Raw genomic sequence first — 12,604 nt, 5'->3', positions numbered from 1 at the left:
TTATTTTTTTATATTGTGCTTTTGTAAGAAGTGTCTGTAATGAATTGCAGCATGATTTATATCAGTAGACCGTGCCAAGCTTGACCACGAAATTCCTTACTAGAAAGCATATAGGAATGAATCAAACCTCTCGGATCGTATTCTGGTTTCCTGTGTTCTGCCGCAAAGTCATTTTTGCTAATGGTATAAGTGATCTAACGAGATTGTTTCTTAATAGACCTTTCTGTCTTGTCAAGACCTTGATTTATATTCTTTAAAGTACCCTTTACCACTTCCTTCTGTGCAGTTTTTCAGCTATCGTTTGAGTATTTTTGTACACAACCGCCAAGTAACGACTAGTCACATACAGCACTGTGTGAAAGCTTTAGTCAGGTGTGGAGAAAAAAATGCTGCCAAGTAAAAATGCTTTAAAAAAGAGAAGTGTTAATAATTTATTTTTATCAATTAACAAAATGCAAAGTGAATGAAAAAGAGAAATCTAAATCAGATCAATATTGGGTGTGACCACCCAGCATCAGTTGTTCTAGATACACACAGTTTTTGAAGGTACTCAGGGAGGTTGTTCCAAACATCTCGGAGAACTAACCACACATCTTCTGTGGATGTAGGCTTGCTCCAATCCTTCTGTCTCTTCATGTAATTCCAGACAGACTGAATGATGTGGAGATCAGGGCTTTGTGGGGGACATATCGTCACTTCCGGGACTTCTTGTTCTCCTTTATGCTGAACATAGTTCTTGATGACATTGGTTGTGTATTTAGGGTGGTTGTCCTGCTGCAGAATTTTTTTAAATATAAATGCTTCTATTTTTTAAAACGTTCTTACTTTGCGGCATCTTTTTCACACCTGCCTAAAGCAGTGTCCCAACTGCAGACCTCCGTGGTGCTGCTATCTACTCTAAGCCTAACACTACACTTGGCAACCACATATTAGGACATCCTCCCACAATTGCCCACCAGATGTACAGTACAGATGGCCAGTCTTTTACTCTGTGCTATCATCACCAGCTCTGTAAGCACCAGCCACAAATGCCCCCTGCATTGCCCCTATATGTACCTCTCCCCCATTCCCAGCCAAGCTACTGTGATTGTTGTTTTTTTCTCTAAAGAAATAGTTTTAGAAAGTTTTATTAGCAGGGTCTATAGACACTTGCAAAACACATCAGAGAGCTACTAACAAAAAGTGGTTCTCAGTCTGGTGGAGGCAGAACTTCCATGTATTACAGTACCGTATATGGTTGCCCCTTGATTTTAAATGGTCAGCATGTAATACCACACTTTCCCTGTAGTGGCCACTGTAAGGGAATTGTATGGCTGGCTGAAGCTGATCGCCAGTGTAGAGATCAGCTTATCGCTAGCCAGCTCCAATTGTTGATAATGTGCAGTCAGGATAGTTTTTTTGGCAAGTCTTTCTGCTATGTTTTCTTCTGCACTAATAAAACTCCATAAATCCTTATGTATAAAGCCAGTTTTGGCCTTCGCACCATAAAGGGGTTATCCGAGTTATGAAAAAAAAAAATATAGCACTGAAAATCTGATATATAACTGAGCTAAGCAAGTTTTATGCAAAAAAAAATATATATTTCCTAATTTCCCTGGTTCTTTTCTGGCCCTTTGTTTACCTGCAATAAAAACAACCTCTGCCCCTCCCCCTGCATCTGCTAAGGGAGTGGCTACAAGAGCTGCCCTGAGTGACATGTCTGACTGCTGGGAGACTCTGCAGCATGGTGTATGTGTAGGACTACAAGTCCCACCTGTATAATGACACTGCTAAGGGAGTGGATACAAGAGCTGCCCTGAGTGACATGTCTGCCTGCTGAGAGACTCAGCAGCATGTTGTATGTGTAGGACTACAAGTCCAAGCTGTATAATTACACTGCTAAGGGAGTGGATACAAGAGCTGCCCTGAGTGCTGGGAGAATCAACAGCAACTTGTAAGTGTAGAACTACAAGTCCCAGCTGTATAATGACACTGCTAATACACACAGGATCTTCCCCCTACCTTCTTGTGCAATGCTCTCTCTAGTATGTCAGCTCCAGTGCCCAGCATTGTCTCCTCACTGCTGCAGAGCTGTGCAGCTGAAGGGGTTAAGAATCCTAGCAGAGAGTAGACGGCAGTGGAGGGGGGCATGGCCAGCACAGCGACGTCTCGTTTACAGGCTTGTAAACGACCTTTATCAGAGCAGGGAGAGAAGCTGACATCACAGGTCATGTGACCCTCGGTGAAATCTGAGAAACCAGCCACTGCAGATAAAGTGAGTGAATTGGAAAGCTGTAATATTTGCCTAGTTAGGAACATAGAAAGAACAAAAAAATAACTCAGACAACCCCTTTAAATAATAAATGCTGAACCTGTACACTTCTATTCTATTTGTCCCAGTTTGCAGTCTTAACACAGATACAGTGCTAACGTTTCTAACCTGTGTAGCAGGGCCAAGTTTGTCATTTGCCACAACGCATTGTGATAGCAAACGCATTACCGATTTTATTTAGGATTGCAAACCTACTGTATTGTCTTATGTATGCTGAAAGTGGGCCCCTACACAGGGGGAGGGGGGAGTATACTTATTTAAAATATAACTTTTAATGTGGTCTAGAATATGCAGAATAATAACACTGACTACACAATATAGACATACATACACAAAAGAGGCCAACTTAATGGTACCTTATGGCTGGTATAGACAAAAAATCTGCTCCGTCCGTGAAAGACGTGAAAAGTCTTACCAGACCCTTTGTAGATGATGGGATAGGTCCTTGATGACAGGAGCCAGGAGACACTGGGTGTATACCGTGCGGGAGCTAGTGCATCTGCTGTATAGCCGTGTAGATGGAGCAATAGGACTGGTCCTATATAACCCTATCAAGGTGAAGCGGGCTATTATGCTTCTACCTATCTACACGGAGCACTCGCCCTAGAAAGGGCGACCCCGTCCGGTAGCCTGCCCCTATCATGGACCTGAACCCTAGAACTACAACAACTTGCCAGTGCAGAAAATGATGAAATCGCTTCCAATGGTCTCCCGACGTGGCACGTTTCTGTCCGTGACTCTTCAGGGGAACGACTGCAGGAAGATGACGGTAAACACTGGGAAAGTAACAAGCAGTAAAAGCTTGTACTCTGCTATCCCAGGGTGGTGGGAAGCAGTATTGCACAGGAGGGGTAGTCCTGTGCTGGACGGTCCGGGGGATATAATGATCCCTATCAGATGAGACCCTTCTGGTTGGGGGAAAAAACGAAATAAACCAGCCGCAGTAGTATACCTAGGTAGTGGGCTTTAAATACTCGCGCTCCATCTCCGTCGCCCCTCCTCCTCACTGACGTCATCCGGATGCGACGCCATCCTTTTTGTCTATACCAGCCATAAGGTACCATTAAGTTGGCCTCTTTTGTGTATGTATGTCTATATTGTGTAGTGAGTCGTATTATTCTGCATATTCTAGACCACATTAAAAGTTATATTTTAAATAAGTATACACCCCCCTCCCCCTGTGTAGGGGCCCACTGTCTGCTTGTCACTTTGGAGTGGATTCAAAGCTCTGATCAATTTTTGTTATGTATGCTGAAAGAGTTAAATGACAAGCTCTTCTCTGCTATCTCTGGATGTTAAAAGCTCATGAGGATGCTGAAATGGCTGAACTCTTTTTTTTTTCCCAAAAGAACAAATCTCTGCCAGACAATTTCTGCGTGTTTAACAAATGACTGCTCAGAGAAATGAAAGGAGCTCTTTTCCAATGTCTGGCAAGGAGAAAGGTGTCAACATTGCAGGGAGCAACCAGCTGAAGTTCACTGCCGGAGCTGACAGCAGACGTCTGATGGTAAGTCTTCTAGAACTTCTCCAACTTTCAGAATGTTGCAGGATAAATAAGTATAACCTTGGTGTTATAACGGAGATACTCCACTATATAACACCCTGTACATGCAGAAACATCCGAAACTCAGATCTGGCTATAGGAAAATACACACCTGTGACTGCAGACTATTATGGGGAAGGGATAAGTACCTTATATTGTTGTTGTTGTGGAGCTAAAAGGGAAATGGACCCATAGGGATCATGAACATACCGACAGGTCATTGGTTTCAGATTAGTTCTTCATATGTGTCCACCTCTACTATTAATAAATGCAATCTTGTGATGTCCTTGCAAAACCCTTCACAGACTGTAGTTCACAAAACAGCCACTGGGTGGCCACACACAGACATATAGGATAGACATTTTGTGACACAAGTTCGCCAAATCGCATTGTTTTGAATAGCTGGTTATATCATGACACACATATCAGGACATGTCCAGCCAAGAGGAAAGGTAAGGAAGGACACAATATGACAGTCTAGGCTACCAATGTGTGAATGGTGGAGGTCCAACTCCTAAGCACCTATCGGCAATGAGACGAGACCACATCATTTTCCTGAGAGCTGCAGGTGATTCACTATAGCAACCTAAACAGCAGTTTCCATGTGACAGCTTAAAGGGAATGTTTCACCTTCACCTATATTTTATTTTACTAGTTAAATCCAGATATCTGGGAATTTTAATCCTGTCTGTAATGATAAGGAGGTGACTGCTGAGCAGTGATGTATAGTGCCTAATATTAGTCTCAATGACCAGTGCCAGAACTGCTGGATTTTAGGAATTTGTTTAAAAATACAGATAGTGACATGGCAAATTAATGTAAAGGGCAGGGGGTGTGGACTTTAGGCTAGTGTTAAGGGCATTTTTCTAGCGGTCCCCTGGTTTTCACCCTTTACCTGTATACAGATATCTGGCTTTCAGTGAAGGGGACCCACCAGGATGTTACCTCTTAGAATAGTTTCAGTGTGATTGACATCAGAGACCTCAGTGCAAAGCACCAAGGGATTAGTCAATACTCATAGTCAGTAAACAGACAGAGGTCAGGGAAGGCAGAGTTTGTGCAAGTCCGTGAAACTAATCCAATGTCAGGGAAATGGTCAGTATGATAGACAGGCTAAGTTCAGGTCAGGTAGCAGAGTATCAGTCAGTTAACAGGAATAGGTTCAGTACATGGGAAGACAGTTAGAACAGTACTCCTTCACTGATTAAACTAGTAAACTAGAAACCTAGGCTCAGGGAAGGAGTGAGAGGGTAGCCCAGCATTTACAGCAGAAGCTTGAGTAGGGTTATTGGCTACGCTCGGGTCCACTACCAACCCATTAAACTTACCCAACCACCCCACTCACCATGCCAAATAACCACACACAGCCACTGTTCGGATTAAATCAGCCACAGCAGCCGTTTTTTTATTAAATAATATAAATAACATGAACAAACATAAACAATTGATATAACAATGACATACCCTTTTATTTATACATATATATAACTGACGAGGGAGGTCTTAGAAGCCGCCTAAATGCACCTTAACCGACCAAAAACCACCACGGCAATTCCATCTTGCCCCCAGCCGCGTACCACAAGCTCGGGGACACCAACTGACGAACGCCACACCAAGCCAACCAGGTGCCTCAACTTTGAGAGTGCAGCCCCACCATTGAGGCCCTCTCATTCACCGGTACCATCCAGTAGCCCCAGCTTATATGACCTCCCCCCCGCCAACAACGCGCAGCTTGACGCCAATCCTTAAGCTTGCGCGTTCCGCCACACACAGAGAGCTCTTTTAACACCTCCTTGCAAATCAAGGGACCACAAATCAATGCCCACCGCATTAAGGTGGACCCCATCCTCCCTCCAGAAACCTCCTGTCCCCGATTCTAAATCCGGGTGCCGCACCACCACTGCACCATGCTTGGCACAAAGCCGCCCAATCACCCTGTTTAGCTTAATCCTGGCCTTATTCAACTTGTCCACAGATCTCGCCTCCCGCCAGGCCTTCCTCGGCACAATGTCGGACCACACAGTAACAACAGACGGGAAAAGGGACTACAGCCGCAAAAAATCAAAATGAATATCCCGAATCCATTCCCTGCAGGGACGAACCCCTAGGTCGTTACGCCCCACATGCAACACAAAAACATCCGGGGCCCTATCCAACCTGACATGACGATGTACCTCTTGCAAAACACTACCCCACAGCATACCTCTACGCCCGATCCATCTCACTACAGCCACCCCACGGTCAAACCCCAACTGACGCCCATTTCGCCGTACATCCGCCCGCAAGGCCCCCCAGAAAACGAATGAATGGCCCAGAATCCACACTAGCAACGGGGCGTCACCTGCAAGAGAACAAAACAAAACAATGGTTAGACACATTCTCAAACCGCCCCTAAACGTACATAAAGCCGAAAACGCTCCGACTCCCACCTCCCAATACGCTTGATCACTTCATCCTGCAGACCTAATCAGGCAGCCTCCGTGGCAGCACCAATCCGAAAGGAATGACCCGTGAAGTTGCCAGAGTCCATTCCCAAGTTACGCAAACACTTCTTAAATACCGCCACAAATTGAAACCGCGATAAAAAGGATCCATCCGCATGCCTAAGCAGCGGGCCGACACCAACTCCGGACCCCTCCTGGAAGTCCCGCAAACACCGCACCGGACACAACAAACATCCTGGCACCTCAAATAATGAAATGAAGTGACCTCTCCCCTCACGATCCGTCTTCGAAAAACGCTGATAAATCACCACCCTGTCGTCATATAAACTCACATCCTCCCTTCTCAAACCCCCCTCACGCCTAACACTAGCACACACTAACTCTACTAAACAAAATGCCCTGAAAAAAGCCAGAGCAAAAGCCAATCTGAACAATCTCACCTCCCAAACCGAATGACACACCCCCGCCACTTGCTCCCCTAATTGTAGCTACAACGAAAAAGACACCGGGCGACGGGAGTCCTTCACCCGCTAAAAACTTCTATACCCTCTTAAGACCTGCCATACCAAAAAGGACTTGGTGATGTCCGGGGAATTCCGCAACTTGAATCCAAAGGCCAGCCCTGCCACGCAACTATTAATCTGTGCAACCGACCAACCCTGTTCCTTCACATGGCCAATGAACAGTAACAACGGAATTTCCCCGCCCAGCACCTCGACCCCCAGGTCATCACACCACCGCTGCCACGTACACCAAGCCTTATCATACGCCCTCCACGTGCCTTCACTCAACGACGTCTGCAATAGAACCCCAACGGTACCTCCAAGATCTCCCACAACGACTCCGGACACTCCAACCCGTCCTGACTCGCATCCGGGGCCAGCTGGCGAAACCGCTCCCACTGCAAACAAGAAAGTACGTCAGCAATACAATTAGAAGACCCTGGCACATGCACCACAAACACCCAAGCATTAAGAGACAGACACCTAAGGACCAACTGTTGTAACAGGCAAATCACCGGTGGAGACGAGGCAGTCAAAGCATTGATGGCTTGAACCACGCCTAGGTTGTCACAATGGAACCTAACTTTCTTGTCCCTAAACTTCTCCCCCCAGAGCGTGACCGCCAGCACAATGGGAAAGAGTTCCAACAACGCCACATTTTTAACCCAACCGTTCAGAACCCAAGACTCCGGCCACTTCCCCGCACACCACTGCCCCTCACAATACGCCCCGAAACCAACCCCACCCGCAGCATCCGTAAACAAATCGAAATCAAAGGAATCAACAACCCCACCCATAACTAACGCCCTGCCGTTAAAATGCTGTAGAAAAGAATCCCAAACCTTCAAATCCCCTTTTAATTCCCTACCTAGTCTAATAAAATGGTGCGGAGCCACAATACCCCCGGTCGCGGAAGCCAACCTCCTACTAAAAATGCGGCCCATAGGGAGAATCCGACATGCAAAATTCAATTTGCCCAACAAGGACTGTAAGTCCCGCAAGCAAATCTTTTTTGCCCTCAATTCGGCTGCCACCCCCGCCCTCAAATCCGACACCTTGACTTCCGGTAGCCTACACTCCATCCGCTGAGTATCAATGACTATACCAAGGAAACTCAACTCTGTAACAGGCCCCACTGTTTTGTCTACTGCCAAGGGGACCCCGAACCACTCAAAAACAGACTGCAATGTAGATAACCGCAAAGAACAAACTCTAGACCCCCCCGGTCCCAAACACAGGAAATCATCCAGGTAGTGAATGATAGATGAACAACCCGATTCTCGAATAACCACCCACTCCAAAAAAGAACTGAAACGCTCAAAATATGCACACTATACTGAACAGCCCATTGGCAAATACCTGTCCACAAAATAGCCGCCATTCCAAAAACAACCCAGTAAATACAAACTATCCGGGTGAACAGGTAACAATCGGAACGCCGACTCAATGTCAGATTTTGCCAACAGGGTACCCGGACCCAACTTCCTTACCCATTCAACAGCTGCGTCAAAGGAAGCATAAACCACAGAACAAAGCTCGGGGTCTATGCCCTCGTTGACGATGCACCCTTAGGAAATGATAAATGATGTATAAGCCTAAATTTATGTGGCTCCTTCTTAGGGACCAAACCCAAAGGGGAGACACGCAAATTACTGATGGGCGGCGTAACAAACGGACCATCCATCCTTCCCAAAGAAACCTCCTTAGCTAATTTCTCGGACACGATGCCCGGGAATTCCAATGCCGAGCGCAAATTCTTCCGCGTCTCCACCACTGGTAACGGGTGAGAAGGGATAGGAAAACCAAACTCAAAACCCAAACGCAAAAATTCTGCTAACTTCTGGTTAGGATCTATTTAGATGACCCACCATCCTTTCCACTCGCACTGGAGTCAGCCCCTTTTGCAAAACCATCACCCCCTCTTTGTCTGCCCTCTCTAAAACATCTGCTGGCCCCATGGCCACCTCCACACACGGAACATTCATGTCTGAATTTACATTTTTGTCCGAATTTGCAACTTCCCTCATTAAAAAGGAAGCAGAAGCCCTTTCTAACTGGTGCTGTCCCCGTAGACTGATGTGCCCCCCCTGACTCACTCCGAAAGGACTGACCAATCCTACCTGGCGCTGTAACCCTCATCCATAACGCAATATCTTTATGGTCCCATCTCATGGTAGGGCGGACCGCTTTCCTCTGACGGAATTGTTCATCATACCGTAACCACCCTGACCCCCCATACACTCGATAGGCTTCCCCAATAGCGTCCAAATAACAAAAAAGAGGGGAACAGCGATCTGGATTTTTCTCCCCAATTACACTTGCCAGAATCGCAAAAGCTTGCAGCCAATTACTAAATGTCCTAGGGATAAGGCGAAAACGACGCTTGTCATCCTCCTCCTTCCTAACCCCATCCTTCTTCACCACATCAAGATTGAAACGTTCAAGTGGAAGCAGCGAGAAAATTTCTATATACTCTCCCTTCCAAATCTTTTCTCGCACCTCAGTCTTCAAATGCGCTCCCAGGGGACCCTCAAAACACACATACACTTCCCCTTTTATCGCATCATCTAACCTGGGCCTATCCTCTTCCCCTCCCGCCTGCGTCTGTACAGACACTGACTCTGCCATACCTGCGCTAGTGGTAGCAGGCACATTGCAACTCCCAGTCCCCACCCCCCCATCCTGACTAATCCCGGCTAAGCCACACAGCAAGCGCCCCAAACCACCAATAATAGCACTGCTCCCCCCCGAACTGCCTGCCCCATTAAAAAAAGATATCAACGTTCCCAATGATGTCTCACCTAGCTGTCTGGGCGCTGTGAACCCGGCAGCCGAAGGTCCGGATTCCTGACGAACGACTCGTGTATCCGCGACGGTCCTAAGATGATCACTGGCGACGGACACCGGCAGCACCCCAGCCGCATCACTGCTGAGCGCGTTGGACAAGACTCTGGGAAGCCCTCTGCCCTCCAAGCTGTCAGGACCAGCCACTAGCTGTCCGCCCTCCGAAAAAGGCCTGCGCACATCCCTGCCAGCCACATGCGCAGCCTCGTACCGCACCGTCAACCTGTCTTCGCGCCCAAGAGGCCTGCCCTGGGAAGGGAACCCCGCCAGAGCAACCTCGTCCTCCTCCTCTGAAAGTTGCTGATCAGGGCGAGGCCTGTGCCCGCCCCTGGCACCGCCAGGCACAGCCTCGTACGCCACTTCTAGGGGCTCATCCTGTGAGGGCCTGCGTCGGGCCCCGCTGCCCGCCCACGCAGCCCAGCTGTCGTCTCTGCTGCCTCCACTACTCCCACGCAGAGCAGGCCTCCGCCTCCCGCGGACGGAAGGGGATCCTGCAGAACCTGGTCCTGACACCCCCGCTGTTGCAGCAATGGGCTGAGAAGATGGCCCCCCTGCCGCCACTGGGTCCCGCCGGACACATGGATTCCTCCCACACTGGGAGGCCGCAGGAGCGGTAATGTTAGCAGGCCCCCGGCGTGAAGGGTCCCCTGAGGGGCTCCTGACACGGCGCCGGACCCAGGGGGGTAAATCAGGGCTTAGGCGCGCCGGCGGCCGTACCCGCCACGGCCGTCTGGCTAATGGAGTGGGGCTATAGGTACCCCCCATTCCGCCCCCCCTAACAAGGCAGTCACCTGCTGTGCCAACCAACCGGGACCCCTGGTGTCCGCTGCCTCTCTCAAACGCTGCAGCATCGCCTCCACTGCTTCAGACATGGCAGTATGCGATGCTGCAGATGCCGGCTCTTGCTCCACAAAATGGCGCCCGTTATCCAGGCTCACCACCTCTTATCGCCTCAGCTCCCGCCCCTTTTTGGCTCCTCCCCCCTGCACGTCTCCTAATTAACCCCTGAGCTACTCTAACCCAAAACCCCTCATACCGGCCTCCCCTGAAACGTTCGTTCCGTCCGGTCTCACTGATTAACAATTAGAAGCAGCCATGAAACTGCACAAAGAGCAAGTAGAAGAGGGTAGTGGTTAGGCTTTAGCAAATCGATTGGTTCAAAAACTTCTGTGTTAATACTGTTTCTGTACAGCATTAAAATGTATTGGCTCCATGGAGCCAAACTTTGTCTCACCCAAAGCCACACGAGACTTCAGTGAATGAGTACGGTATTCCTATCTGCGTATTTAAAAGCATTTTAAAATAGGTATCCAAATTGGGCTTTGGTACTGGCTGGTACCTCGGTACCAAAGTCCACTTCAGATTCCTATTTTTAAATGTTTTTAAATACCCAGATAGGAATATCGTAGTAATTTACTGTAGTCTCATGCGACTTCGGGGAAGACGAAACAGCATTAACACTGAAGTTTTTGAAGGAATCGACTTCAGATCTATGACCTGAAGCTCGATTCACTCAAGCCTAGTAGTGCTGGTGACAGCAAAAATAGGAGTAGTAGTTCAGTGAATAATGTTTCTAATAGAAGTAGCAGGCGACAGCGATGGACATGGGCCACCATCAATTAAAAATAACATCACCAAAAATTCTTACAAAATATGCTTAACATAAAAACTTGAGGGGCATATTTAGACACCGGTCTGAATAAACCCCTAAACTGGCCCTAATAAACCCCTAAATCTAAATCCGCCGAAGTTATAAAGAGGCGCCGATTGATATCCTAAGGCTTGCTAGAAAATGTCTGTGAAGGATGTAATTCATCCAGGTCATGGTATGCTAAACGTAAGCCAAAGTCAGTCAAAGCAATTGGACTTGTATTTTTTTCTTTAAGATATTTCGCTAGTCATCCAGCTGGCTTTCTCAATTAGAATGACTTGTATAGGAAATCTTCGGCTTTAAATACTGATGAATCATGCTTCAGTCAGCTTGCTAGAAAACTCTTTTGAAGCTCTTATATTTGTACTGTAACTGTAATTAGCTACAAATAAATAATAAAAGTTCCTATTAAAACACAGCAAGCAGAGAGAATTGATAGACAATACATTCAAACATTATATAGCTTTACATTACACAAAGAATAATCTTTATCTCTTGAAACTGGAATACCCCTTTAACGGTTTGTTATTCATTCAATTCCCTATTATACAAGTGATGTAAATGGATGTTGTTTTGGAACAGACTGATAGATGATTCTTATGTCCAAGGGCATTGATGTATTTAGAATCCATTTCACTTCTTCTGCATCTGTGACACTTTGCAATCTAAATACTGTCACTTACTCGTGTATGAGTAGATACGGGAGATTCATGCTTTCTGGAAAGGACACAACACATGAACCATATTTAAAGTATATCTGAGTTTTCAAAAAAAGTTTGCCTAATGGCTATGTTTCCTTCTTTGATCATAACTGTGAAGGAACTGTTTGAGCTTCCCTAATGTTTTTTTAGAAATATTATTCCCTGTTTCAGCTGCACAGCTAGATGCATTTCACTCAGAAGCAGGAGGTGTCTCCATTCTGCCAGCACTGTACTGCTGCAACATCCTTTCCCATCCCACTATGTTTGTTCTTCCTCTCCGCCATCTTCAGTGTCTCTGTTACCAGGGACGGATCTTGCCTGGAAACAGGCAGTGGATTGCAACTTATGTGAAAGTGAGACCCCTAGTGGCCATGACTTTACAGATTTTTTTCAGGTGCATGCAGGCATATTTGTTAAATTAAATGATTTAGAAATATACTAGTTGCACCATTCTCAATTAAATTAAATTATGTGATAGTACAGTGACTCTTTAAGCTCTCAGTAATGCTGCAAAGTACAATGTAGGATTTGGTCTGGCATAAGCATCAGCTGAGCACTATGCACTCATGTCATCATGGATAATACAGAGCTGGGCATTGTGCTCCTT

At 46.7% G+C, this 12,604-nt stretch overlaps 1 protein-coding gene across 1 annotated transcript in view; it reads left to right on the top strand.

Moving 5' to 3' along the window:
* The first annotated feature begins 3,685 nt into the window (after window positions 1-3,685).
* COLEC10 (collectin subfamily member 10) overlaps window positions 3,686-12,604 on the top strand; it is a 91,781-nt gene continuing 82,862 nt past the window's right edge. Inside the window, exon 1 of the mRNA XM_044294080.1 lies at window positions 3,686-3,818. The gene's annotated coding sequence lies outside the window, so the exon portion shown is untranslated. The remainder of the gene's footprint in view (window positions 3,819-12,604) is intronic.

This window comes from Bufo gargarizans, chromosome 5, assembly GCF_014858855.1.
Source record: "Bufo gargarizans isolate SCDJY-AF-19 chromosome 5, ASM1485885v1, whole genome shotgun sequence".
NCBI classification, from domain to species: Eukaryota; Metazoa; Chordata; class Amphibia; order Anura; family Bufonidae; genus Bufo; species Bufo gargarizans.
This window is presented reverse-complemented; position numbering and strand designations above follow the sequence as displayed.